This window comes from Apium graveolens, chromosome 7 (assembly GCF_009905375.1).
Source record: "Apium graveolens cultivar Ventura chromosome 7, ASM990537v1, whole genome shotgun sequence".
Taxonomy (NCBI): domain Eukaryota; kingdom Viridiplantae; phylum Streptophyta; class Magnoliopsida; order Apiales; family Apiaceae; genus Apium; species Apium graveolens.
Window position 1 is genome coordinate 234,549,336 of NC_133653.1, and position 25,041 is coordinate 234,574,376.

The following is a 25,041-nucleotide window of genomic DNA, read 5'->3' on the forward strand; positions in this document are numbered from 1 at the left end:
AGAAAATCATACAGGGTTAAATAATTGATAAAATATTGATTTTTAAATTTTGTAAAATCCCAAAAATAATTATTGAAATTATAAATCATAAAACTAATTTTAGAGACAATCCAAATATTTATGGATTTAAAACTGTAATAAGACCACCTTTAAAAATAAAACAGAACAATATAACTCAATCTTTAACTACACATTCCAATCCTTTACACCAATATATCACAAACAAATAGTATATATCAACATGCTGCAGCCAAAACGAAGACTCGTATTTTATTTAATCAATACTTCCACAATTACATATTCAAATAATTCAAAAATACCAAAATCGTTATATCATTCCCCCCTTAAAAAGATTCTGTCCTCAGAATCTGGTCTAACTAAATAAGTGAGGATATTTGTCAAGCATATCTTACTCTAGTTTCCAAGTAGACTCTTCTACTCGAGGATTCCAAACATACTTACTATAGATGTACACTCATTTTCAATGACTCGCCTTTAACGGTCAAGAATCTGGAACGATCATTATATGTAAAACAAACTTGGACAAGAGCCCATTGGCTCCTGATCAATCACTTGATTTGAATCAAATACTTATCGCCTTAATATTGACATACAGAATATATTATATGTACATACTGGTGTGATGGTGACATCAATTCAAGAACAACTTTATCTATATTTATCAATACCTTGAATGGTTTACTAAATTTAGGACTTAACTTGTTGTTGTGTATATGTTGTGTACTTGATGATTTCATGAACAAAACACCTTGGTAGATTTTACTTAGTAAAATTATGTAGCACTCAACGGATAAGATTTATAGTCCCGACGGATGACTCATTATAGTCCCGGCGGATGATGACTTATTATCCATCGAGTGAGTAGCTTATGTAACAATAAGTCTGTAGCATATTTCTGCATACACCATTGTATAGATTCTGTAAGTAGTATTCAAGTCATGTTGACTTTAACTAGATATGCAGAATAGGTTGATTAATTGTACATAGATGATGTCTTGTAATTCTGCATAAATGAAATGAAGTCAAGTGCCAGATTGCTACCTGACGGATAAACTACAATGAAGTTGACGGATGATCAACTAGACAACCCGACGGATGATCAATAACTCGACGGATGATCATGAACCCGACGGATAAAGAATTCAAATATTTGTTGACAGTGACAACACAGTCACATGCGTCGAGTGGATGCAAATGGAATGTGGTAGCCTATTCAACTGGGTTTTCAAGAATAAAGAAGCATTGCCATTTCCATGCTATTATGAAGATATTCAAAGATGCTGGAATATAGTAATGAAGTAGCATTGTAATAGACTAGATAGTTTTTATTTTATTATCATGTCTCATTACTTTGTAATCTTGGTGATATATAAACCAAGAAGTAGCAACTAAGGAACTATCGATCTAAGCAACAAAGCAGAGAAACATTTGTAAGCAGAATTCTTAGCATTTCTCTGTAGTCTTAGTTGTTCAATTGTTGTAAGCAGCTGTGAGCATTTTGCACACAGGGTTCTCTCGATATATAATATATATCTCTGGTGGAATCATTCAAATCCAAAAGAAAGTTTTTAAAGATTCTTGTTTTTAATTACTTGTGGTTTGATTCATTTAAGTAACTATTCCGCATTGTGCTAATTATTCACACTTATATATATATTCGATTTAGAACATCTTTATTTCAAGAAAAAGTTTCAAGAATTCCATTCAACCCCCCTTCTATAATTCTTGTCATATAGTTAAGGGACTAACAATTGGTATCAGAGCAAGCTCTTAACTTACAAAGAGTTTAAAGATCAAAACAATACAGCAAGATGAACAAGAAGGATGTTGGAGTCAAGATCCCTTTTCTGGATAAAGATAATTACTATCATTGGAAGGTAAAGATGCATCTTCATTTGCTTTCTCAATATGAGGCCTATGTTGACTGCATTGAAAGAGGCCCTCATGTTCCAATGAGAGCTGCAACAGGAAACGAGCCATCAGTCCCCAAGCCAAGGAATGCATGGTCTAATCCTGACATTGAACAAGTTAGGAAGGATAAAAAGGCTTTGAACATCCTGTTTAATGGATTTGATAGAGATATGTTTGACAACATTATCAACTGCAAAACTGCCAAGGATGTTTGGGATACAATACAGATCATCTGTGATGGCACTGAGCAAGTTAGAGAAAACAAGATGCAGCTCTTGATTCAGCAATATGAGCATTTTCATAATGAAGAAAGTGAGTCTCTCACTGACATTTTTAGTAGGTTTCAAAAACTACTAAATGCTCTAAAGTTGCATGGAATGGTCTATCAGACAAAAGACTCCAATCTGAAATTCCTTAGATCTCTTCCAAAGGAATGGAAACCAATGACAGTCTCATTAAGAAACTCACAAGAATATAAGGAGTTTACTTTGGAGAGACTGTATGGCATCCTGAAAACTTATGAGCTTGAAATAGAGCAAGATGAGAGGATGGAGAGAGGAAAGAAGAAAGGAGGATCCATTGCACTAGTTGCTGAGTTGGAGAAAGAGAAGGAGACGAAGATGGAAGCTGTTGAATCAACTTCAAGGGTCCGTGAGAACAAGGGCAAGGGGCTTGCAGTAGAAAGTGAAGATTCTTTGAGCCAAGATGATATGGAGGACATTGATGAACACCTAGCATTTCTTTCCAGAAGATTTGCCAAGCTCAAGTTCAAGAAGAACTTTGGAGCAGCCAAGCCAAATAGAAACATGGTAGATAAATCAAAATTCAAATGTTTCAAATGTGGCTTGGCAGGGCATTTTTCCAGTGAGTGTAGGAAGTCAGATTCCAGTAAGAAAAAGTTTGAGCCTGTGGATTATAAGCAAAAATAATTTGAACTGCTCAAACAAAAGGAAAGGGCTTTCATAACATAAGAAAATGACTGGGCAGCAGATGGTCTGGATGAAGATGAAGATGTCAGCTATGTTAATCTAGCCCTAATGGCCAAGTCTGATGAGACAGAAACAAGTTCTTCAAGTAATCAGGTAATTACTACAAACCTTGCACATTTATCTAAAGCTGAGTGTAATGATGCCATAAATGACATGTCTACAGAGTTATATCATTTGCGTGTTACACTTAAGTCTCTTACTAAAGAAAATGTTAAAATCAAAGAAAACAATTTGTTTTTGAGTGAGAGAAATAATGTGCTTGAGTCTCAGTTCATTGATTTTGAAAGTTAAAAATTGAGTGTAAGATTGCCAAGGAGGAATTAACTGAGTCCTTGAAGAAAGAAGAAATTTTGAAGAAGCCGCTCGAGCGTGAACAGGAGGTGATTAAGGCATGGAAAACATCCAGGGATGTCCATGCTCAAATCACCAAAGTTCAAGGGATTGAGTCTTTCTGTGATGCAGCCTGGAAAAAGAACAAAGAGAAACTAGAACCAAATTTGGTAGATGAAGTGCTGACAGATGTAGACTTGATGGATGATGAGGATCATCCGTCGGATAACAAAAAGGGTTATTCGTCGAATGATGAAAATCCTCATTCGTCGGTTGTGAGCAAGCCTATCATTAAAGCCAAACTTGTTAAGCTGAATGAGAAGTATGGGTCTGTTTCCAAGAACTTTGTTTGAGGAGAATCGAGTCAAGTTAAGAAAGGGAAAAAGGCTAATGTTGGTCACATGACTATCAAACAGTTAAGTGACAGACTTGAAAAGATTGAGGTAAAAACAGAGGCTAAAAAGAAAAACAATAGAAATGGTGAAGTAGGGATTAACAAACACAATAACTACACACCTGATAAATATGCTCCTAGAAAAATATGTGTCAAGTGTGATAGTATAAATTATTTGTCTGTTAATTGCAAATCTGCCATGCCTACTTCCATGTATGTGCCATCTCAATTTCCTAACATGAATGCCATGCCTCCCATGCCTATGAATGCTATGTCTACACAGAATATGAATGCACAGTTTGCTAACATGCCATTTGCACATAATCCTTATTATGCTGCATTTAGGATGTCACAAATGCCATTTAGTATGACTTACTGGAATAACATGTTTACTAATAGCATGCCATTCCCTGTTAATTATAATATGCATGATAATTCTGTTATAATGAACGGTTTCAAAGGCCCAACTCAAATGACCAAGGATGAATCTGATATCCCTAAGTCAAATGAGATAAAGGCTAAGAAACAGAAAAAGAAAGCTAACAAGGCAGGACCCAAGGAAACTTGGGTACCAAAATCAACTTGATTTGATTTTGATGTGTGCAGGGAAATAGAAAGAATCTTTGGTACTTGGATAGTGGTTGTTCAAGACACATGACTGGTGATTCTACCCTGCTCACAGAGTTTAAGGAGAGAGCTGACCCAAGTATTACTTTTGGAGATGACAGCAAGGGTTATACTGTGGGATATGGTGTAATAACCCCAAACTTTTGAACTTTTTTGTAACCCTTATGAATAGTGTTTTTGCTGATATTGCTGAATAAGAAAACTTTACATGCCACACTATGTAGAAACATGATGACCTAAGAATCCAAATTCAAACACTTTGATTTTTCCCGAAAATCCACCAGATACCGAAAGAATTGAGTATAAGGTAACAGGATAAAAAGGATTTAAATTCAAGGATTATAAGAGAGGATCATAAAAGGAATATAATGTATTGAGGAAGGTTAAGGAAGCCCAAGTAATAAGATCCCGGGTATGATCCCTCAAACGATAAACGAAAATGAAAGTTAAGCGAACCGTATAACAGATCGGCGGTCATTAGCCAAGTAATTAGAAGCTAATTAAAGAGGTTAGTAAGGATGATGTCATCAAACCAACAAGAAGAGGACAAGTGTGGGAGGATGACATAACATGATGACCTAAGCATGACCAAAGAGAAGGGTATTGGTTGATTGTGAACCACACAAAATTCACCATGGTTAAAAGTAATAAATCAAAACAAAAGCAAGCAACCAAGCAAAACAAATCACAAAATCACAAAAACACAAAGTTGACTTCATTTTCTTCAAGAAAGCTCTCGGCCTTTCTCTTTTTTTCAAGAAGAAAAATCCAAAATCTAAAATCCAAGCCTTGTTAATTAGTGAGGTAATTATCTAATACTCCTTATGCATAGATATAGCTATCCTATAAGTTTGAGCTTGAAATTCCTTCACAATATCTTCCTAAAATTCATGGAAGAAGAGGGTGAATAGTGTTTTTCAAGAACTTAAAATTTTGTTCTTGAGTTTTTGTTTAGATTAAGCTTGGGTAAGGACTTTCAAGGGTGATTCCAAGCTAATTAGTTACTCCCACTCACAAGGAAGGTATAATCTCTTAACCTAGCTTTGTTATTGAATGTTAAGAGCTTAATATGAGTATTATAGTTCATAAGAGGCTTGATTGTTGTGTATGTAGAAATTAGTTGGTTTTGTGATATTTTTGGAGTTGTAAATCTTGGTTATTAGTTAAAGAACTTAAGAATAGTTTTAGTTCATGTTTGAGATTAATATAAATTGGAAAAACTTGAGGTGTTGGGGCTGTTGTAGTGAGGTATGGATGGAGTTTGGTTGTATGGTTGAATTGTGGTTGGTTTGTGGTTGATTTGGAGTAGAATAAAAATTGGTAATCACGTAAACATAGCCGTCGTAATGTCCAATTTACTTTAGACAGTTTTTATTCTTAACATCAGGATCCGAGAACTCACTGTTAGATTTTGACCATTGCCATGATTAGATAGTTCATGTTACGAGCTTCATTTTGATATGTGGTTCGTTTGAATCCGACGTACGGTTTAGGAGAAACGACCGTTTTAAGTAACGGCATTTCGCGAACGAACCATTACTCCTCGCCTTACTTTGAAACATAGGTTAAAGACCTTAAAGATTAATTGGAGTATGAATCATTTATGTAAAGTGTATTAGGCAGTTGGTAAGGCACTCGCAAAAGAATTGCCTTAAAACCCTTAATGGTTAATTTATTAAAAATGGTGGAGCCTAGGGTACTCGAGCGACTTAAGTGAATCGTTAAGCACAAAAGCGAACGTTAGGGGCTAATTGGTTAAAGTATAGATTCATAAGCGACTTTGGTTTAATTCCAACTTATATGTTGTTTATAGGTTACCAGACTCGTCCCAAGCCATTTATCACCCCAGTCGCTCAGGCAAGTTTTCTACCCGTTATACTGTTGTTGTGATGTATATATGTAAATGCATTATCTTGTGATAGATGCATGATGGTTAATTAGCAAATCTTGCGATATATTGGAGCATGCTGATATGGGATATATGCATGTTTGTTTCGTAATTTTGATATCTATCTGTTGATTTCAATTGCTTATAAGTTGCATAATACCTATGCTAGAGATAAGCAGTAGTTGCGTATACCCTTAGTATAGGGGACCCAAAGGTGAACAATTTCTAAAACCGGGAGTCGATGTTCCCGAGTATAATATATATATATAGATATAAATATAGTTTTCAAAACTATTAATCGAATAAGGTTCATTCGATAACTTTATGTTATTTAATGAATATTATTTTGAATATTCATTCGAGAACTTAAGACTCCGTTTATTTTACTTAATGAATATTATTTTGAATATTCATTCGAGGACTTAAGACTCCGTTTATTTTATTTAATGAATATTATCTTGAATATTCATTCGAGGACTTATGACTCTATTTATTCTATTTAATGAATATTATTTTGAATATTCATTCGAGGACTTATGACTCCGCTTATTTACTAAATAATATTCTTTATTTTATTAAAGAATAATGTTTCGATAATCAAACTTATTTTCGATTATTCAAATAAAAATCGTACTTTCGTATAAGTATATCTTTGGTCATTTAATATTCGTTTCAAGTATGAGTTCTAAAATTTCTACTTCAATTATTTTTATAAAGATTATTCTTTATGGGAATATTATTTAATGAATAATATTCAGATATTTTCTAATATATTGGGATTGATTTATTTCATTAAATCAGCATTACTCCAAACATTCTTAAAAATATTTTCGACTCTTCAAAATGATTTTAAAAGTTAGAGAGGATTCCAAAACTCATTTTTATATTTAAGATCTTCCTTTCAAAGGGGATTTAAATACTCGCTCAAAACCTGAGGGATCCGGCTCTGTGGTGTATTTTATATTCGCAACGAGGTTGCTGTTTTGGTAAATGAATTGATTACTTACCCAACGTTCGGGAAGTAAGTCCATCTATTGAGTCGGCATAAGCAACATGGGCTCAGTGGGCGTCCATGAAAGTGTAAGTGGCTCAGCGGGAGTCCATCAAATGCGTAAGTGGCTGAGTGGCAGTCCAGCATAAGGTCCTATTGCGGCCAGGGTGATGACCAGTGGGGAATTCGTCCATCTACTAGTAGAAAAGGTTACTTATTGGTATCTTTGCCTGATCAGCAAGATATCGGGTTTAGGCCAAAATTCTTTTCCTTTCCAAAATTTATTGGATATTGCAACTCTGTTCATACTTTATATGACAGAGGTTTTCAGGAAATAAGAGATATATATGTGGATATATATATCGGGACTAAATAAAGTATCTCGTAATTTCATTTTATTCAACAATATATCAAAGATTGAATCTATTCAAGTCTTAACTTGTGGTCTCATCTATGGGATGACCTTTTGAAACCGATAGTACTTTGAACAGTGGTAGTTCAAGTAGATTTATAAAATGGTATAAGTATAGAGAAGTAATTGGTAACTTCATCTTCCTTTAAGCTTATATCCAGTAAGTATCTACCTTACACTTGATAAAGGTTTCCAGTAAGTTATCCATTTAGATACTTGCATTATTGTTTACACTATATATTATCTTGTGAGCTGTAATGCTCACTCTTGCTTCATTTCTTCATCACACAACAACAGTTAGGAAAGATGGCCAGACTCAAGCAGACCCAGCGCAAGCGCGTGGGAAGCGTCCCGCGTCTTCCCGTTGATGTTGTAGCTGCTATAGCTGCAGAGGTAGATCTATTGGTAGATCAGGCATTCTACTTTTTGGAACCAAATATTGTATAATTATAACTTGTGGCAGATAATGGCAAATAACTGTAAACTTATCAAGTAATCATTTTGGGTTGTAATAACTTTTAAATTGTGGATTCAAGGACTTGTACTTATTTCAATTTCATCTCTGAGACTATAACGGGTTGTGGTGTGTGTTAGTGTGGGGTCACAGCATAAGGTTATTTATTATTAATTAAGTTAAGTGATATTGTGGAAAGAAAGACCGTAACGACCGGATCCCCGACCCCGGATCTGGGGGTGTTACAGAAATGGTATAAGAGCTAAGCGTTATAAACCTCAGAGATGATGCGACAATATAATAATCAACTCACAAAGATAATAAGAACTCTTGCCAAGTTCATAGTCGGACTACTTAAAGTAGCACTGATAGTTAAAACCCTTACGGGAACCCTTATAAGTATCATAATAGTAACTTAGCTCGTTTAATGTGTAGGCACATGAGATAGAGGACCCTGAGATGTTCGAGCGTGAGCATGATGAGGCACTTCTAGATGCCGAGGATCAGGAGGAGCCTCAGATGGAGGAGGATGAGGAGGACCCCTCAGAGGAGTCAGAGACAGAGGTTATTGCTATTTCAGATGAGGAGGACCCGGATTAGGTCCCAGTAGCTGAGGAGCATGTCAGAGCTATAGTAGAGTATACTGGTACCCCTTTACCCTCACTCCCGGTGGTCAGAGCTCCTACCCCTCCACCACTATCTTGGAGCCCCTATGATGACAGCTCAGAGACCCATACGTCCGAGCCTAGGCAGACCGAGGAGGCACCCCCAGCGGCTCCAGATTCACCACCTCTCGACCCTGCCCATAGGCAGTCTTTGTTAGCTCACGGCTATGTTCAGGATGTACTGAGGACCCGAGTGGCTATTGCTGAGGCCCGGCTGGATGAGGTCAGGAGGGAGTTGGATGCGGAGAGGGCGGGTAGGCGTGCCCGAGCTTATGAGACTAGGGCTACTATACCCCGATCCTTGAGGAGGGAGCTGACGGGGATAGAGCTCACGTCCCCAGCGAGACTCCGATCGCTCCAGGGGGACATGCATGGTAGGATCTCCAGGCGGCAGGCCGACTATATCTTTCATCATGCGATGGAAAGGGTATGGGAGCTGACCCGCTCCGGTGTGTGATTCAGGACTGACGATGGGATAGTCTAGTTGTCTAGTTAGTCGAGGCCATAGTAAGAGCCAATTTTCTGGGATAGTTGACTTGTATATAGCATCCCTTTTTCTGACTAGACAGATAGACTCTTGTGTATCACTCTTGGGCAGATGGCTGTAGCACTGTTGTAATTTTGACCAGATCAAACTATGTATTTCTCACATTATGTATATATTTGTTTCCTTTCAGTTCAGTTCCTTAGTGACGAGATCACTGTTTTTATCATTATTATTACTGCACTTCTTTTAGAACTGTCATAATATAATAGAATTGCGAGATACATTCTCCCCATTATAGAACTGTGCAAGGCACAATGTTGTGTATGATTGTGACCTAACATTGAATTTCCCAAATATTTATCAGTATCATGCCGCCAAGAAAGATTGGAACTAGGGCGAACCCTGGATCTGAGGACCAGGGAATCCATAACCAGGACGGTAGGAACCAAGAACACAGTGAAGAGGAAGACGAGGATTATGTTGAACAGGATGACTCCCTGTATGAAGAGGAGGAGGAAACATATGATGTTGAAGGATTTGAGATAGAGGCTGAAGAAGGAGAAACTGAGGTTGAGCAACCAGTACCAAACCCAGGCGTGGATCCCATGGGTCAGTTCATGCAACTACTAAGGCAGAACTTGGAACGTCAACCCAACCCACCCCCTCAAGAAAATAACAATGCTGTGGGAAACTCCTTCAGGGCTTTCAAGTCCCTTAAGCCCCCTGAGTTCCACGGATCAGCCGACCCAGTTGAGGCAAGGGCATGGCTAAAGGAAATGGAGAAATCCTTTGAGATTCTGAGTACCGATGAGGCACAAAAGACTGTATTTGCTACCTACCTTCTGAAAGGAGAGGCCAACTACTGGTGGGAGGCCAAGAAAAACATGGAGACAGATGTTATCATAACCTGAGAGAGGTTCAGTCAGTTGTTTTTGGGAAAGTATTTCCCAAGGTTTATGGAGAACCAGATGGAGCTCAAATTCTTGGAGCTAAAGCAGAATAACTTATCTATAGCAGAGTACGAAGCAAAATTTACCGAGTTATCAAGGTTTGTGCTGGAGTTTGTGAGCACCAAGGAAAAAAAAGCTAGGGGGTTTCAACAGGGACTAAAACCGTGGATTCAGAATATGGTGGCAATCCTTGAGCTTACGGATTATGCCACTCTGGTGCAAAAGGCAACAATTGTAGAAGCCGGAAGTGAACAGATGCAGAAAGAAAGAGAAAAGAAGGGAATAAAGAGGAAAAGTATGAGCATGGGTGGAGGTTCCGCAAGAGGGAGCTTCCCAACTAGATTTAATCGAGGAGCAATGTCCCTACCGGGAAAGAACAGTGGGTTTAAGCGGCCAATGAGTGTGAATGTGAGCCAAAGCGGCCAGAAGTCAAGAATGTCCTATTCCAACCAGTCTCGACCCCCATTGCCAGCCTGCAACACTTGTGGAAGGATGCATACTGGGGAGTGTAAAGGAAAGCCGGTAACCTGCTTTAAGTGCGGTCAAGAGGGTCACTATTCAACTAAGTGCCCTTCATCAACCCCTGCTGTCATTCCAACCACCACTTATCTTCAGTGTTGATGCTTGGGTCATTGGAAGAGGGAATGCCCATTGAACAAACCAGCAGCTTCAGGAGCCAGCAGGGCTGCCTCCAATAAGCCACCTACTGCGAGGACTTTCAACATGACAGTCCAGGATGCTATGAAAGACTCAGATGTGATAGCAGGTACCCTTTCTCTAAATTCAGTCAGTGCAAACATTTTATTTGATTCGGGAGCAACTAAATCTTTTATATCAAAGAACTTTGCGCGTAAATTAAGACTTAAAGCTGAACCCTTGATAGAACCCTTAGAAGTAGAAATAGGCAATCATGAAATTATTCCTGTTAACCAGATTCACCCCGCCTGTGAGTTAGGTATAGGGGAACAAACTTTTAGTGTTGATCTGATTCCTTTTAAATTAGGGGAGTTTGATGTAATTTTGGGAATGGACTGGCTATCTAGCAATAATGCTCAGATAGACTGTAAGGGAAAGAAAGTTAAGTTGAATATCCCAGGAAAGAAAGAAGTCATATTTAGAGGAAAGAGGCAGACGCAAAAATTTTTGACTATGGCCCAGGCCAGAAGGATGCTACGAAAAGGAAATGAGGCTTACCTAGCCTATGTGGTGGACACGCAGAAGGAGGTGCCCAACTTACAAGATATTTCGGTAGTCAACGAATTTGAAGATGTATTCCCACAAGACCTTCCGGGATTACCACCCGATAGAGTGATTGAATTTGCTATTGAGTTGGCCCCAGGGACGACGCCAGTTTCAAAAGCACCTTACCGCTTAGCCCCATTAGAAATGAAGGAATTAGCTACTCAATTGTAGGAACTCTTGGATAAGGGTATAATAAGACCCAGTGTGTCTCCATGGGGAGCACCAGTGTTATTTCTTAAGAAGAAAGATGGGAGCATGAGGCTGTGCATCGACTACCGAGAGTTGAACAAGCTAACCATAAAGAATAGGTACCCGTTACCTAGAATAGGCGATCTATTCGACCAGCTAAAGGATGCTGTTTATTTTTACAAGATTGACCTGAGAACTGGATATCACCAGCTAAATATTAAACCCGAAGATATTCCCAAGACCGCGTTCTGTACCAGGTATGGGCACTATGAGTTCTTGGTAATGTCCTTTGGATTAACCAATGCCCCAGCGGCTTTCATGGATTTAATGAACAGAGTATTTAAGAAGTACTTGGACAAGTGTGTGATAGTTTTTATCGATGATATTTTAATCTACTCAAGGACTGAGCCAGAACATGCAGCGCATTTGAGGATAGCTCTAGGAATACTCAGAGAGGAACAGTTATTTGCCAAATTCTCGAAGTGTGAATTCTGGCGGAATGAAGTACAGTTTTTTGGACATGTGATCAATAAAGAAGGAGTATTGGTCGACCCCTCCAAGATAGAGGCGGTCTCAAATTGGGAAAGGCCAACCACACCACCGAGGTAAGAAGTTTCATAGGATTGGCCGGCTACTATCGTAGATTTGTACAGGACTTTGCGAAGATCGCAGCCCCTTTGACACGATTTACTCGTAAGATAGAGAAGTTTGAATGGACGGAAAAATGCGAGAACAGTTTTCAGGAATTAAAGAAAAGGTTGGTAACGGCCCCGGTGTTGGCATTGCCAGACGAAAAAGGAGATTTTGTGATATATAGTGACGCGTCGCACAAAGGATTAGGTTGTGTGCTTATGCAGCACGGTAAGGTGATTGTGTATGCGTCAAGACAATTGAAGGAATACGAGATTAGATATCCTACTCATGATCTTGAGCTCACGACAATAGGTTTTGCCTTAAAGATTTGGAGGCAGTACTTGTTTGGAGAGAAATGCGAGATTTTTACAGACCATAAGAGCCTCAACTACATATTTACGCAGAAAGAGCTCAATATGCGCCAGAGGAGATGGTTAGAGCTAATCAAGGACTATGATTGTGAGATTCTCTATCATCCGGGGAAAGCCAATGTGGTGACTAATACCCTTAGTAGAAAGGAAAGACTCAGAATGATAATGACTTCGGAAGAATTGATAAAGGATTTCGAGAGAATGGAAATAGAAGTAAAGGTAACCGGAACCGGAACTGAAAAACTGTTTGAGATCTCGATGCAGCCAGAATTATTGGAAAAGATCAGATTATGCCCAGAGAAAGTAATGAATGAAGGCAGAGAGTCAATGACTGGAGAAGAGATCCATACTGAGAAAGATGATAAAGGGATAATGAGGTACTCCTATCGGATTTGGGTTCCGAACATTCAAGAGCTTAAAAACGAGATTTTGGATGAAAGCCATAGTTCAAGGTATTCCATTCACCCGGGAAGCACCAAGATGTATAGGGATTTGAAGGAGTATTACTGGTGGCCCAACATGAAGAGGGACGTAGCAGAATGGGTAAGTAAATGCTTGACTTGGCAAAGAGTAAAGGCAGAGCACTAGAGACCCAGTAGACTTTTATGACCCCTGGAGATTCCCGAATGGAAATGGGAACATATAGCCATGGATTTTATTGTCGGTTTACCAAGGACGAAAGCCAACCATAATGCCATATGGGTGATTATAGACCGACTGACAAAGTCAGCCCATTTCATTCCTATCAATGAGAGATACACAGTCGATAGACTGGTGGACATTTACCTTAAGGAAATAGTGACGCGACATGGAGTCCCAGCGTCCATTGTCTCAGACAGAGACCCTAGGTTCAACTCCCGATTTTGGAGGAGCTTTCAAGAATGTGCGGGGACCAAGTTAAATATGAGTACCGCTTACCATCCCCAGACGGATGGGCAGAGTGAAAGGACCATCCAGACACTAGAGGATATGTTGAGAGTCTGCGCAATAGACTTTAAAGGAAGTTGGGATGATCACTTGCCGTTGATCGAGTTTTCTTATAACAATAGCTTTCATGCTAGCATCGGAATGCCGCCTTATGAGGCCCTGTACGGAAGAAGGTGTCGATCTCCCTTATACTGGGATGAAGTAGGAGAGCGGAAGATGCTTGGACCCGAAGTGGTCCAAAGGACCAAAGGCATAGTGGATCTCATCAGAGGACGGCTGGTAGCAGCCCAAGACAGACAGAAGAAATATGCAGACCTAGCCCGAAAGGACAAGGAGTATGAAGTAGGGGACTTAGTACTACTAAAAGTATCCCCTTGGAAGGGATTAATGAGGTTCGGAAAGAAAGGGAAACTAAGCCCAAGATACATTAGACCTTTTGAGATACTAAGACGGATTGGGAAGTTGGCTTACGAGCTAGCCTTACCCCCGAACCTACAACAAGTTCATAATGTGTTCCATGTGTCAATGCTAAGGAAGTATCATCGGGATGCCAGACACATAGTGGAGTACGAGCATGTGGATATGCAACCAGATCTGACTTACGTGGAGAAACCAGTAAAGATTATGGATAAGAAGGAGCAGGTGCTTCGGAACAAAGTGATCAAGCTAGTCAGAGTGTTATGGCAGAATCATAATGCGGAAGAATCAACTTGGGAACTAGAGAGCGCAATGCTAGAAAAGTATCCCCATTTATTTTCTATTTGATTCCGGGACGGAATCCTTTTAAGGAGGGGAGACTGTAATAACCCCAAAATTTTGAACTTTTTTGTAACCCTTATGAATAGTGTTTTGCTGATATTGCTGAATAAGAAAACTTTTCATGCCACACTATGTAGGGGTTCTTTTATTGTTATTCTGAGATCTTATTAGCACTCTATATGATAAATAAGTGTATGTAAAGATCGTCAGAATTCAAATTCAAACACTTTGATTTTTCCCGAAAATCCACCAGATACCGAAAGAATTGAGTATAAGGTAACAAGATAAAAATGATTTAAATTCAAGGATTATAAGATAGGATCATCAAAGGAATATAATGTATTGAGGAAGGTTAAGGAAACCCAAGTAATAAGATCCCGTGTATGATCCCTCAAACGATAAATGAAAACGAAAGTTAAGCGAACCGTATAACAGATCGGCGATCATTAGCCAAGTAATTAGAAGCTAATCAAAGAGGTTAGTGAGGATGATATCATCAAACCAACAAGAAGAGGACAAGTGTGGGAGGATGACATAACATGATGACCTAAGCATGACCAAAGAGAAGGGTGTTGTTGGTTGATTGTGAACCACACAAAATTCACCATGGTTAAAAGTAATAAATCAAAACAAAAGCAAGCAACCAAGCAAAACAAATCACAAAATCACAAAAACACAAAGTTGACTTCATTTTCTTCAAGAAAGCTCTCGGCCTTTCTCTTTTTTTCAAGAAGAAAAATCCAAAATCTAAGATGCAAGCCTTGTTAATTAGTGAGGTAATTATCTAATACTCCTTATGCATAGATATAGCTATCCTATAAGTTTGAGCTTCAAATTCCTTCACAATCTCTTCCTAAAATTCATGGAAGAAGAGGGTGAATAGTGTTTTTCAAGAACTTAAAATTTTTTTCTTGAGTTTTTGTTTAGATTAAGCTTGGGTAAGGACTTTCAAGGGTGATTCCAAGCTAATTAGTTACTCCCACTCACAAGGAAGGTATAATCTCTTAACCTTGCTTTGTTATTGAATGTTAAGAGCTTAATATGAGTATTATAGTTCATAAGAGGCTTGATTGTTGTGTATGTAGAGATTAGTTGGTTTTGTGATGTTTTTGGAGTTGTAAATCTTGGTTATTAGTTAAAGAACTTAAGAATAGTTTTAGTTCATGTTTGAGATTAATATAAATTGGAAAAACTTGAGGTGTTGGGGCAGTTGTAGTGAGGTATGGATGGAGTTTGGTTGTATAGTTGAATTGTGGTTGTGGTTGATTTGGAGTAGAGTAAAAATTGGTAATCGCGTAAACATAGCCGTCGTAATGTCCGATTTACTTTAGACTGTTTTTATTCTTAACATCAGGATCCGAGAACTCACTGTTAGGTTTTGACCATTGCCATGATTAGATAGTTCATGTTACGAGCTTCGTTTTGACATGTGGTTCGTTTGAATCCGACGTACAGTTTAGGAGAAACGACGGTTTTAAGTAACGGCATTTCGCGAACGAACCATTACCCCTCGCCTTACTTTAAAACATAGGTTAAAGACTTTAAAGGACTAATTGGAGTATGAATCATTTATGTAAACTGTATTAGGCAGTTGGTAAGGCACTGGCGAAAGAATCGCCTTAAAACCCTTAATGGTTAATTTATTAAAAATGGTGGAGCCGAGGGTACTCGAGTGACTTAAGTGAATCGTTAAGCGCAAAAACGAACGTTAGGGTCTAATTGGTTAAAGTATAGATTCATAAGCGACTTTTGTTTAATTGCAACTTATATGTTGTTTATAGGTTACTAGATTCGTCCCAAGCCATTTATCACCCCCAGTCGGTCAGGCAAGTTTTCTACCCGTTATACTGTTGTTGTGATGTATATATGTAAATGCATTATCTTGTGATAGATGCATGATGATTAATTAGCAAATCTTGTGATATATTGGAGCATGCTGATATGGGATATATGCATGTTTGTTTCGTAATTTTGATATCTATCTATTGATTTCAATTGCTTATAAGTTGCATAATACCTATGCTAGGGATAAGTAGTAGTTGCGTATACCCTTAGTATAGGGGACCCAAAGGTGAACATTTTCTAAAACCGGGAGTTGATGTTCCCGAGTATAAGATATATATATATATATATATAGATATAGTTTTCAAAACTATTAATCGAATAAGGTTCATTCGATAACTTTATGTTATTTAATGAATATTATTTTGAATATTCATTCGAGGACTTAAGACTCCGTTTATTTTACTTAATGAATATTATTTTGAATATTCATTTGAGGACTTAAGACTCCGTTTATTTTATTTAATGAATATTATCTTGAATATTCATTCGAGGACTTATGACTCTGTTTATTCTATTTAATGAATATTATTTTAAATATTCATTCGAGGACTTATGACTCCGCTTATTTACTAAATAATATTCTTTATTTTATTAAAGAATAATGTTTCGATAATCAAACTTATTTTCGATTATTCAAATAAAGATCGTACTTTCGTATAAGTATATCTTTGGTCATTTAATATTCGTTTCAAGTATGAGTTTTAAAACTTCTACTTCAATTATTTTTATACAAATTATTCTTTATGGGAATATTATTTAACCAATAATATTCAGATATTTTTTAATATATTGGGACTGATTTATTTCATTAAATCAACATTACTCCAAACATTCTTAAAAATGTTTTCGAGTCTTCAAAATGATTTTAAAAGTTAGAGAGGATTCCAAAACTCATTTTTATATTTAAGATCTTCCTTTCAAAGGGGATTTAAATACTCGCTCAAAACCTGAGGGATCCGGCTCTGTGATGTATTTTATATTCGCAACGAGTTTGCTGTTTTGGTAAATGAATTGATTACTTACCCAACGTTCGGGAAGTAAGTCCATCTATTGAGTTGGCATAAGCAACATGGGCTCAGTGGTCGTCCATGAAATTGTAAGTGGCTCAGTGGGAGTCCATCAAATGCGTAAGTGGCTGAGTGACAGTCCAGCATAAGGTCCTATTGCGACCAGGGTGATGACCAGTGGGGAATTCGTCCATCTACTAGTAGAAAAGGTTACTTATTGGTATCTTTGCCTGATCAGCAAGATATCGGGTTTATGCCAAAATTCTTTTCCTTTCCAAAATTCATTGGATGTTGCAACTCTGTTCATACTTTATATGACAGAGGTTTTCAGGAAATGTATAAGAGATATATATGTGGATATATATATCGGGACTAAATAAAGTATCTCGTAATTTCATTTCATTCAATAATATATCAAAGATTGAATCTATTCAAGACTTAACTTGTGGTCTCATCTATGGGATGACCTTTTGAAACCGATAGTACTTTGAACAGTGGTAGTTCAAGTAGCTTTATAAAATGGTATAAGTATAGAGAAGTAATTGGTAACTTCATCTTCCTTTAAGCTTATATCCAGTAAGTATCTACCTTACACTTGATAAAGGTTTCCAGTAAGTTATCCATTTAGATACTTGCATTATTGTTTACACTATATATTATCTTGCGAGCTGTAATGCTCACTCTTGCTTCATTTCTTCATCACACAACAACAGTTAGGAAAGATGGCCAGACTCAAGCAGACTCAGCACAAGCGCGTGGGAAGCGTCCTGCGTCTTCCGGTTGATGTTGTAGCTGTTATAGCTGCAGAGGTAGATCTATTGGTAGATCAGGCATTCTACTTTTGGGAACCAAATATTGTATAATTATAACTTATGGCAGATAATGGCAAATAACTGTAAACTTATCAAGTAATCATTTGGGGTTGTAATAACTTTTAAATTGTGGATTCAAGGACTTGTACTTATTTCAATTTCATCTCTGGGACTATAACGAGTTGTGGTGTATGTTAGTGTGGGGTCACAGCATGAGGTTATTTATTATTAATTAAGTTAAATGATATTGTGGAAAGAAAGACCGTAACGACCCGGATCCCAGACCCCGGATCTGGGGGTGTTACATATGGCTTGATTTCAAAGGACAATGTCATCATTGAGGAGGTTGCCTTAGTGGATGGTCTCAAACACAATTTGTTGAGTATCAGCCAGCTTTGTGATAAAGGCAACTCAGTAACCTTCAACTCAGAAGCCTGTGTTGTGACTAACAAAAGAAGCAACAAAGTGGTTCTCACTGGTGTGAGAAAAGGAAATGTGTACCTAGCTGATTTTAACTCATCTAATGCAGAATCTGTTACTTGTTTTCTCAGTAAAGCAAGTTAGGATGAAAGTTGGCTATGGCATAAGAAGCTATCCCATTTAAACTTCAAGACCATGAATGAGCTAGTAAAGAAAGAACTGGTTAGAGGCATTCCTCTAGTGGAGTTTTCTAAGGATGGACTGTGTGATGCCTGCCAAAAAGGGAAGCAGATTAAAGCATCATTCAGAAAGAAACTCGATTCAACAATTGAAGAGTCTTTGCAACTGCTTCACATGGATTTTTTTGGACCAGTCAATGTGTTGTCCATCTCAAGGAAAAGATTTTGCCTAGTAATTGTAGATGATTTCTCAAAGTTCTCTTGGACATATTTCCTAAAGTCTAAAGATTAGGCTAGTGAAATCATCATCAATCACATAAGGCAAGTCAATAATCATCCTGATTTCAAGGTTAGAAGAATCAGGAGTGACAATGGAACTGAGTTCAAGAATTCTGTCATGAGAGCATTTTATGAGGAAAATGGGATTCTGCATGAATTTTCAGCAGCAAGAACTACACAACAGAATGGAGTAGTGGAAAGGAAGAACAGATCACTTATTGAAGCTGCAAGGACAATGCTTGAAAATCTAAACTGCCAACCTATTTCTGGGCTGAAGCTGTAAATACTGCATGCTACACTCAGAATATTTCTCTGGTTAATCAAGCAAGATGCATGACTCCCTATCAATTGTTCAAGAACAAGAAGCCAACTCTAAATTTTCTTCATGTCTTTGGCTGCAAGTGCTATATTCTGAGAAATCAAACTGATCAAAATGGAAATTTTGATGCTAAAGCAGATGAAGAATTTTTTGTTGGATATGCTATTGGTAAAGCATATAGAGTCTACAATCTAAGAACCAACATTGTTGTGGAAGAAATACATGTTGTGTTTGATGATAAAAAGATTGAAGGACGGAAAGATGGAGATAACTATGAGAGCCTCAAATTCGACAATGTGGAGATGGTTAGTGATGACAGTGATGATGAAAGTGATCAAGAAATAGTGTCTAAGGATAATGCAGATAAATCTACTACCAATGAAGCACAAAACTCAACATCTGTCGAGTTGCATAATGTTTCATCCATCGGGAGGCAATATGTGTTATCCGTCGGGAGACAACCAGCTTCATCCTTCGGTACTCAAAATTCACCATCCGTCGGGTTATCAAAAGGAGTAGGAAGTCAAGATAGATCACCTATAGAAAGTTCCCCTTTCTCAAATCAAAGATCCACAAACTCAGGGGGAGTTTCTAACAATCAAAACTCAATCACACATCAAGACAACAATGAGGTTTCTTCATCTAGAACTAATCTACCTCAACAAAGAAAATGGACAAAAGGTCACCCTTGTGAGCTTATTATTGGTGATGTTTATTCTAGAGTTCAAACAAGGAGAGCAACTCAAGAAGAATGTCTATACAATAGCTTTCTTTCCAAGGAAGAACCAAAGAAGGTAGAAGAAGCTTTGTTGGATCCTGATTGGATTTTAGCTATGCAGGAGGAGCTAAACAAATTTGAAAGGAATAATGTATGGAAGCTGGTGCCCAAGCCTAAAGGAAAAAATCCAATAGACACCAAATGGGTATTCAGAAACAAGATGGATGAAAATGGCATAGTAGTCAGGAACAAAGCTAGATTGTTTGCTAAGGGCTATTATCAACAAGAAGGAATAGATTTTGATGAAATATTTGCTCCTATTGCAAGACTTGAAGCCATCAGAATCTTCTTAGCCTATGCAGCCCATGCCAATTTCAAGATCTATCAAATAGATGTCAAAAGTGCCTTTCTGAATGGAGATTTGGAGGAAGAAGTCTATGTCAGTCAACCTCCTGGTTTTGAAGATCCAAATTTTCCAGAACAAGTCTATTATCTTTTGAAAGCATTTTATGGACTGAAGCAAGCACCTAGAGCCTGGTATGACACTTTATCAAAGTTTCTTTTGGAAAATCACTTCACAAGAGGTACTGTAGATAAAACTTTATTTTTCAGAAATTTTAATGGCTCTAGTATACTTGTTCAAATTTATGTAGATGATATTATTTTTTGCTCTACAGATGAGAAACTTTGCAAAAAGTTTGCCAAATTGATGCAAAGTAAGTATGAAATGAGTATGATGGGAGAACTGACTTATTGTCTTGGTTTACAAGTTAAGCAAGTTAGTGATGGAATATTCATTAGTCAAACTAAATACATTTTTGATCTTTTAAAGAAGTTTGATCTAGTGGATTGCACATCTGCAAAAACTCCCATGGCCACTGCAACTAAGCTTGAATTAAACACTACTGAAAATCTGTGGATATTTCAAGTTATAGAGGCATGGTTGGCTCACTTTTGTACTTCACACCTAGTAGGCCAGATATAATGTCTGCTACATGTTTATGTGCTAGATTTCAGGCTGATCCTAGAGAATCTCACTTAATAGCTATTAAGAGAATTTTCAATATCTCAAGGGAACACCAAAACTTGGCATTTGGTACCCTAGAGATTCTAGTTTTGATCTAACTGGTTATTCAGATGCAGATTATGCAGGTTGTAGAATTGATAGAAAAGGTACAACAAGAACCTGTCAATTTCTAGGAAACAAGCTTGTGTTCTGGTTCAGTAAAAAGAAAAATTCAGTTTCTACTTCTACAGCTGAAGCTGAATATATTGCTGCTGGTAGTTGCTGTGCACATATATTATGGATGAAAAATCAATTGCTACACTATGGGTTGCAAGTTGAGAGGATTCCTATTTTCTATGATAACACAAGTGCAATTGCCATCACTGAAAATCCAGTACAACATTCAAGGACAAAGCATATAGATATCAAGTACCATTTCATAAGGGAACATGTAATGAATGGTACTGTGGAGCTACATTTTGTTCCAAGTGAGAAGCAGCTTGCAGATATCTTTACTAAGCCACTGGATGAATCCACCTTTTCAAGGTTGGTATGTGAGTTAGGTATGCTTAATTATTCTTAAATCTATATGAGTTCATTTGCAAGTTAAAATGCAGCCAGAAATTTAATTGATTTTTCAGTCTTGGATGAAATTTTGGCTAAGTCAAAATTTACATCTCGACGGATGATCTTTATCCATCGAGTTTGATCATCCGTCGGTATATTATTTGCTAATAAAAATCAATTATTTTTCTGGAATATTTTATGTCTCGACGGATAACAGTTTATCCTCATCTGTCGAATTGTCTTAATCTCAGCCGTTAATTCCCTGTACATTATCTATCGAGTATACTTACAGTTTGTAAGCATAACACGACGGATAAAGGGTGGAATTTTTACAGTTTATTTTTAAACGGCTATTTTAGGCAATTTCTATTTGTTACTTTATTTTACTTTATTATTTTTATCAGTTATTTTTGAGATAGTATAAAAGCTTATTTCATTTCAATCGCTTTTCTTTTATCATTCTCAATTCAACTGCTCTAATTTTATTCTCTCTCAAAGCACTTACTCTCTTTCTCTTCAAGCTCTTATTCTCTAACAATGGCACATGTTGTAAAGATTATGTCTCAAACTGGGTTCATTTATGAGAAGAACAATTTCACTGCGCTAGTGAACAAGGGTATTCAGCAATATGGTGACTATCACAAGATGATGGACTTTGTGAAGAATTGCAAGCTCAATTATGCCATGCCGGAATCACCCACAATCTTCTGTGAAGTTGTTGAAGAGATGTGGACCACTGCTACCTACAACTCTACAGATAAGACCATCACACTCACCATTAAAGGTAAAGAATTTTGTATCAATGGTGATGTTTCAAGATTCCTGATAACACTATAACCTCACCACACACTGACACTGATATAATCAATATGCTTAATTCCATGAATTATGCACTTCCTCCTTCTAAACTGAGTGACATTAGGAGAATGGGTCTTACGAAAGAATGGAGTTTCATGTGCGATGTAGTTACAAAGGTTTTCTCTGGAAAGATCAGTAATTTTGATTCAGTGAATATTTCCATGCTTAACATGCTCTACATGCTAGTTACAAATAAGTATTTTAATATTAGTGACCTTGTTTTGTTTGAGTTAGGTTTTAAACTGGGAGAGTTAAATAAAAGAGGTAAGAATGTGTATTATGCTAGATTTTTTATGATGTTAGCTAACCACCTTTGTGAAGAGATTGTGTTTGCGAACCCTAACAACAAATTAGATTTTTGGGTTAAGAGAGAAGGCTCATTGCAGATTTGAACAGGGCCAATCATTACAAGGATGTGCCATTGTTCTATTTCCCTGTAATGCAAGCACCTCAGGTAAGTGAGGTAAGTTCATCTATCCCTAGAACTATTCCAACCTCAACAATTTCTTTGAGTTCTAGTGTGGCTATGGCAACTGTGTTAATGACCAAACAGTTGCCTACCCAAGCTACCAAAACTGCAATTATTTCAAAATCCAAATCAAAGAAAGCCCCCTCTGGAATCTCTCAAAAGATGCCAGTTGCAAAATCCACTAAAGCCAAAGAGGGGAGTGTGAAGGAGGGTAAGTTAGGTGAGGGCAGGGGTGAACATCAAAGAAACCCCAAGAATAAGGTTGGAGAGTTGAGTGGATCCCAGCCAAGCCACACTGCAGTTTCCCAACAAACTGCAGTGCTTAAAAAGGATAAAAGCTCATTTATTGCTGTATCCTCCCAAAAGGATGTAGTTATTGAACAAAGCTCTCAACCAAGAGAACAGGCTAAGAGGGTTAGGGACATAAGATCACCCCAAATTTATGCTAGAAAGAAGAAATCTAAAACCTTTGGGGATGCACAGAGTACACACACAGTGCAAACTGGTACAACAGATACAGTCACTGCACCTTCACAAATTCAGTTTGATGTGACTCCAATAAATGTGGAGTCACAGCCAAAATCTCTAGTTATAGAAGCACCTCAAACACCAAACTCATCAACAAATTCTCCGGATGTGGATATGATAAACACATCAATTCCTGATTCCCCTTCTTTAACTCTGTTGGGGAAGCCAAAATCTAGTGCAAGTGAGCATCATCTTTTAGATGATTTGTTGGCTCACTTGCCAATTGTTGTATTATCTATGCCCAAAATATCTTCAATCAGCATAGAGTCAACAATAGTTTCTATTCCCAGCTCATTCATTTTTACTCTCTCGACGGATATTGCTCATCCGTCGAGTAGTGATTGTATCCTGACGGATAAGCTTGACAGCAGTTATCTGTCGGATAGCAAATCCACTCACTCGATGGATATCACTCATCTGTCGAGTATCTATGCACAGCTTCAAACTTCATTTATTTCAAGTGCAGAAGATTTAGTGGTTGTACAGTCACTCTCATGATTGAGAGAGAAGAGTGTGTTGAGTGAGAGTCTGGATTGCTCCCAGGAAAAAGAAGAGGAAATGAGTGAAACTATGCAATCCATTCTTCAGGATTGGCAAAAGAGAGTGAGAGGAGTCCCACCTTAGTAGGTGAAGGTGAGGGTGTGAGGGTGGGGAGCCAGGGTGAGACCCTGATGCAACAAAAGAGAGAAAATGAGAGAAATGCAGTTACTGGAGCTATAAGGATGGATGTCATTGTTAGTGAGTCAATGAATGTCCAGGATGTAGACAGGGAAGGACTATCTCAGCATCCTAAAGCTGTTATAGATTCCACTTCCCTTGATGCTAAGGCATTTACTCACCCTATTCCAGCTTATCAACTTCTAGCTGAACAGGGCAATGACAATGCAGAAAGGATGCTGAATTTGGTGCATACCACACAGTCTATGATGAGAGCTAAGGATGCCATCACAACTTTGCCTTTTACAGCTGGTGATGTGGACTATGAGACTGGTGGTTCAGCTGATTTCTTTGGTGATGGGAGTGGGGATAGTGAAGATGAAGCAATGGACATAGGGGGAGAAGTAGGCTCAGGTTCAAGATCACGTATGCCATCATGGGCTTTCTCAAAGCACTGTGATGAGCATTACTTCAAGACAACCCTGATCCAGCTAATCAATCAGACAAATACTGCTCTTCAAACCACTACTAATGCCAGCACCAAGAAGCTCCTTCAGGCACATCTAGCCTTCCTGCAACTTCAACAAATCCAGGGCTTCCAGCATGGTAGGGATGTAAACACCATGAAGGGTGATATTGAGGAGATGAAGAAGGCCATTTCAAACAAGATAGATTCTAAACTTCCAGAAGCTATAATGCTTGACATCAAGAGGCAATTAAGGAAAAATTCTGATCTGTCAACCAAGATAGATGCCTTCGACACAAGAATGTCAGCCATGGAAGCATCTTTAACTGGATTCATCTTCATCAAGCCCAACAGACAAAATTACTACAAAAACTGTTGGCTGCTCAAACTCCCTCCTCACCTCAACTTGATGATAATAAAAAGGGGGAGAAAGGACCAAGTGAGGGGGAGAGGCTTCAAATTCAAATCAGTAAAGTAATTGTGCCTTCAATTACTATCTCCACGCCATTAGTTACAGATAGTATAGATCTGATCAATGCAGCAACAGCCAACATAAGAGCAGTTGATAATGAGAAGTTGAGTTTAGTCAACTGGGAGAAGATTGATGAGGAAATATAGAAGAAGTTTGAACTTGTCAAGGAGCCAGTTAAGTCAGCCATCCATCACTCTCA